Source organism: Lissotriton helveticus, chromosome 3_1 (genome assembly GCF_964261635.1).
Source record: "Lissotriton helveticus chromosome 3_1, aLisHel1.1, whole genome shotgun sequence".
NCBI lineage: Eukaryota > Metazoa > Chordata > Amphibia > Caudata > Salamandridae > Lissotriton > Lissotriton helveticus.
The window spans coordinates 1,386,024,652-1,386,030,730 of NC_136061.1; positions in this window are offsets into that span (position 1 = coordinate 1,386,024,652).

Genomic DNA, 6,079 nt, shown 5'->3' on the forward strand with positions numbered 1-6,079 from the left:
GCGTAAATGATTTTTTAAATTCGTTAGAGTCAAACTTTGAATTGCTATTTAATGTGCATTCAGAGGGAAACAAGTTCGTTATTACTTGTTAGAAGGGTATATTCTGTGAGATTAGCGTCGTCTATTCCACACAAAAGAATACTTGAATGACTGTATAAACTATCACTTTATTTTAGCGAAACCGACAAATGTTTTGTTTATTTGTTGTTGTTATTAATTGAAATTAATTGAAAAAGTTTTCTTAAAATGGCGCTGTCAAAATATTTGTGAAGGAGGGGTGAGCGCTAGGAGTGAGAGACGAGAAGCTGCAGCGGCTGTGTACGTCACAGGGTCCGCGCTGTGATTGGCTAGCATACGTCACAGCTAGCGCATTGATTGGTTCACGTGACTGAGTCAAGCTGTAAGCTGATTGGTTCTTCCAGAAAGTGGCAATTCTATTGGTTGAGCAAGGTGGTGACGTAGCTTAACCTGATTGGCTTGTTGGTAAGTTTCGCGCACGGATTGGCTGGTTTTGCGGAACAACCAGGAAATATTTACGATCATTTTGAATTAAACGAATTTGATTAAAACATGAGTTACTATTACCGAAAAGAGGAAAAGAAGCTTACATGGCTTCAGAAATTGAAAAATATATTTTCACCCGATAAGAAAATTGAGACGCGAGGTGGAAAATTACTTCATAAGTACAAAACACCTGCAGCCTATATGGAAGGTGAATATGGTTATCATACTTGCCTTTGATTTGATAATTGGATGGATTATACCAAGAATGATGGTGTTTTAGCTTGGCCAGAAGATGGCTCATTTAATATGAGAATTTTAAAAAATTTGAGAGAAAAAATGATGGCTCTTGTGCCGAAACCTAGACCGACACAATTTGAGGCTTTAGTTGAATGGGAGGATGAGATGTTTCAACTTCAACTGGAAAGCTGTGGTATAATAAAAAGTCCAAAATCAAATTTTAAAAGAGAAACTCATGAGGATAGAATGCGTCGATGGAGACAGGCAGACATGTGTGATGGTCTCTATCCAGTGAGAGTAATGATTACTGAAATACCAGGTCAAAAGAATACCCAAAAGAAAAATAATATTGAAGAAAGTGATTTGGAAGATCCAGTTTTAGAAGAAATATATCTTACAAATAAGAAACAGACCCCTTTAAAACCAGCTTGTTCATGGTCTACCCCAATGGTTTCTACACGAACCACCCCGAGTGCACCTCCACTTAATGAGGAATCACCCAGATTTTACCCAAATAATACAGAAACTCCTGAAAGATTAGAAAAGAGAACTAATTCTAGTGCATATGGTGAAAGTAGAAATTTTCCTGAGACTCCAGTTTCAAGAAATGAGATTCCTTCCAGAGGTCTAATGGGTACTGGAAGAAATGAGGAAACTCCAAATACTTCAGAATATTTACGATCAAAAGAGGAATTCATTCGACAATTAACTAAAGGCATGGAAGCAGTAACAGTTCCAGTAACGATTGATCCTGTTCAGCCTGTATTTGATCATTGAGAAATTAGACATCCGGGTTTGACTATTCCATTAAATGCAGAAATTCAAAAAGTGTCTGAAAAATTTTACTCGAAATTAACTGGAATACATCGAGAGAAAACAATGATGCCTGATTTAACTTTTAATCCAGGTTCATTATGCAGAACACCAATGGGTGCAAAGTCAGATACTGAATCTCAAGAAAAGAGTGTTGAGAAAACAGATTCATTCTCAAAACTTGATGTCGCGAAACTTAAAGCAGATTTGGGGGAATTAATTATTGGCACAATTGGTCCTGACAGTTTAAAGCATTATCAAGATGATGAATTGTTATTCATTTGCAAAAGCATACAATGGAAAACTAAAAATAAATACGAACAGTTAGAAGAATTAGCTACAGAATTAGAAATTGACTTGAGTAAACAAAAAATTTTGGGAAAACATTACAGATTAGATTTTACTGAAAAAGACATTGGGAATTTTAATGCAATGGGAAGAATTCTGCATATAAAAGATTTGATTGTGTACATCAAAAAATTGGGTGATTTAAGTAAATGGAGAGTGAAAGGGACAAAGAAAAGAGAGGAATAAATGAGAGAAAGGAGCATGTTGACTAATCAGTATCCAATGAGAGAAATAGCAGGAGGTGGTTATGTGCATGTTCCTTGGTCTAGACAGGATATTCTGTTGTTCACAAATGATTTTCCTCGGTTGAGAGAAAAGCCAGTGGAATGGTATCGACAGGTAGACAGATTCATAAAGGTTTCGAAAGTTCTGTGGATTGATCTGGATGGATTCTTTGACATTGTTGTCCCATCAGATCTTTGGACAGAATGTAAAGTTTTTGTAAGTTGGCCTAAGGTAGAACCTGCTCGAAATGAAGTAACAGGTGCTCCATCACCAGTTGTTATGGATTTATATGATAAAGTAATTGTCTGGTTGAAAAACAAAATTGCCCCTAAAGAAGTAGACTGGGTTAAAATTGACGGAACAAATCAGGTGCCAAAAGAATCAGTGCATTCATTCTATGAAAGACTACTGTTAGTTTTTAAACAGTACAGTGGCTATGAAAAATTAAGTGAAAAAGACATGAGTCACTTTATATACAGATTTGTTTATGGCCTGAGACCTGAAATTGGAGAAATGATTAGAAATGGGATTGTCGGCTGGCAATCACTTTCAGTTGACGATATACTGAGAAAAGCAAAATACTGCAGTGATGAGATAGACGCGAAGCAGAAAAAGCTTAAAGAAAAGGCAATGTGGGCACAGGTGAAAGTAGCTGAACAGCAGATTGCAAATTTGGAGAACAAAAATGTAAATCTTAATCAAGGTCAGGGTCAAGGAAAATTTAAAGGCAATTTTAATAAACCTAAATTTAATGTTAATATTGAAGAGCTAAAACAAAAGCTGCCTTGTTTTAATTGCGGCGAAATTGGACACTGGAAGCGCGAATGTAAAAATCCGCCCAGAAATTTTAAAAATGCATCATTAAATCCACAGATGCAGAATGATGTAAATCTGCAGCAACAGCTACAGCGACAGTTAAATGAGCTAAATCTTCAGCAACAGCTACAGCGACAGTTAGCGAATCAGCAGAATCAGATTCCACAACCTCCTCTTCCAAACTGTGTGGATGGTCAGAGGTATAATTCGGAAACAGGATTCAGTGGAGGTGATCAGGTAATCAGATCACAAAGAGTGAATGTGCCAAATGTTTCTCGACAATTTTTGATGACAGAAAATGATGGAAGTGATTCTGAGGATTATTTATGACGGTGTCTGAGAGAGGGGGAAGAGTGTGTGCTTGGAGCCACTCTTGAGGTCGACCAGTCTGGTCCATTTGTAAATGGCAAAGTGAATGATGTAGAAATCACTTTTCTTGTGGACACTGGCGCTACCCTTTCTACTGTTAGATCAGTGGAAATAGAAAACCTGCCTCTCTCTGGTGAATCAATCCAAGTAGTTGGTGTAGCTAATCAACAGATTAAAACAGATTTTACAGAGCCTGTAAAAATTGAAATTGGCAAGTTCAAAGACAAACATAGATTTGTAGTTTGTAACAGCAGTCCTGTAAACTTGTTAGGGAGAGACATTCTCTGCAAGATGAACTGCAAATTATACTGCTCACAGGAGGGTATTGAGCTTCAGACACTAGAAGAAGATGGGCTTTACAAATTGACAATGCTAATGGTTGAAGCAGAGGAAAGTAAATTATTTCCTGCATTTGATAAAGACAATTTACATGAAGAACTGAAAAAGACAGTCAAAGCTGAAATTTGGGACTTGTCAGGAAGTGAGATGGGCTTGATGAAAAATGTAGACCCAGTTAAAATCACAGTGAAACAGGGAATAGATGTTCCAAACATTCCACAGTACAAAATGAAAGCAGAAACAATTGAAGGTGTCATTCCTGTAATTGACAAATTCATAAAACAAGGTGTTCTAAAAGAAATTGAAAGCAGTCCTTGTAATTCACCGTTCATGGGGATCAAAAAGCCAAATGGAACGTACAGAATAGTTCAAGATTTGAGAAAGGTTAACCAAATAGTTGTTCCATGTTGCCTAGTTGTTCCAAATCCAGCAGTGATTCTTTACCAAATTCCGCATGATGCAGAATGGTATACAGTCATTGACCTTTGCAATGCATTCTTTACTGTTCCATTGCATCCAGACAGCCAGCAAATTTTTGCATTTCGGTGCCAAGGTCGCATATTAGCATGGTGTTGTATTCCTCAAGGGTATACAGAGAGTCCATCTATCTTTAATCAGTTGTTAAAAAAGTCTTTGGAGAATTTAAATTTACCTGGAAAATCGACATTGGTTCAGTACATTGATGACTTACTTGTAGCAGCAAAAACACGAGATAATTGTGTCACAGATACAATTACTCTTTTGAATCATCTAGCAGATGAGGGACATAAAGTGTCACCTGCAAAATTACAGTTTTGCAAACAAGAGGTAAAATACCTTGGTCACAGAATTGCAAAGGGAGTCAGACAAGTGACAATTAAGAGAATTAAAATGATTCAGGGAATGCAACCTCCAAAAACACAGAGACAGGTTAGAATGTTTCTAGGGATGGTTGGTTATTGTCGTCAATGGATTAGTGGATTTTCAGTAATTGCAAAACCACTGCAGAGATTAACAAAATCAGATATAAAAGATCCAATTGTTCTGACAGAAATTGAAACGGAAGCTTTTGAGAAATTAAAAAGAAGTTTGTGTGAAGCACCTGCTCTAGGTATGCCAGACTACGAAAAGGATTTTGAGTTATATTGCAGTGAAAGAGAAGGATGTGCATTATCTGTTCTGATTCAGAGACATAGAAAACTGAGAAAAACAATAGCATATTTCTCAGCAGTGCTTGATCCTGTCGCAAAAGCATTACCAGGCTGCTTAAAAGCGGTGGCTGCAACAAGTGTGAGTCTTGAGCAAAGTGAGGGAATTATAATGGGATTTCCTGTAAAAGTTTATGTACCCAATTCAGTTGAAATTCTCCTTACCAGAAGCAAAACTCAGCGTTTAAGAAGTAACAGACTTACAAAATACGAGAAAGTTATTCTGGGATCAGATAATGTTTCTATAGCAAGATGTGTGAATTTAAATCCTTCCACATTATTGCCTGATGGTACTGTAACAGAAATCAGAAATGAAAATGATATTGACCATGAGTGCTTGGATGTTTTGGAATATTGCACCAAGCCTAGGCAGGACATAAAAGATGTTCCTTTGCCTGAGTCAGATTTTGTTTACTTTGTTGATGATTCTTGTCTGAGAACAGAGGAGGGCTTTCTGAGAGCGGCATATTCTGTCTGCACAGTTGCTGCTGTGATCGAAGCATCATGTCTTGAAGGAATTCGTTCAGCTCAAGTAGCAGAATTGATTGCTTTGATTCGTGCATGTGAAAAATGCATAAGATTTAAAAATCACAGTGGTGAATGACAGCCAATATGGATATGGAGTTGTGCATGATTATGGACAGCTCTGGTCTCAAAGAGGTTATTTAACCTCTGCAGGTTCTCCCATCAGAAATGCAAAATTGATTAAGAGATTGATCGATGGCATTCAATTACCAGAAAAGATTGCTGTTGTGAAATATGCAGCTCACAAAAAGGGTGAAGATTTTATTACAAAAGGAAATGCCTATGCAGATGAGATTTCTAGGTATTGTGCGAAAAATAATTGTTCAATTAATCGGGAAAAGAATGATGAACATGTCTTGAGCTCACTTATGCTAACATCAATAGTTGAAACATGGCAGGGAGTAAAGGATTTACAAGATGAAGCAAGTGATGAGGAGAAAAACACATGGTTAAAAGCAGAATGTAGACAGCGAAAAGAGGATGGAATTTGGACCTACAAGGATGGCAGACCAGTTTTACCAAATAGCATGATTGCTGACATGGCCAGGATGTATCATGGTCAGAGACATATAGGAAGTCATTCTATGATTAGGCTTTTCAGGCAGACTTGGTTCAATCCAAAGTTCAGAATAATAGCAGAATCTTTTTGCCAAAGGTGTTTGGTTTGCCAACAAATGAACCCCAACAGGAAAACAGTTGTGAGTATAGCAACCGTA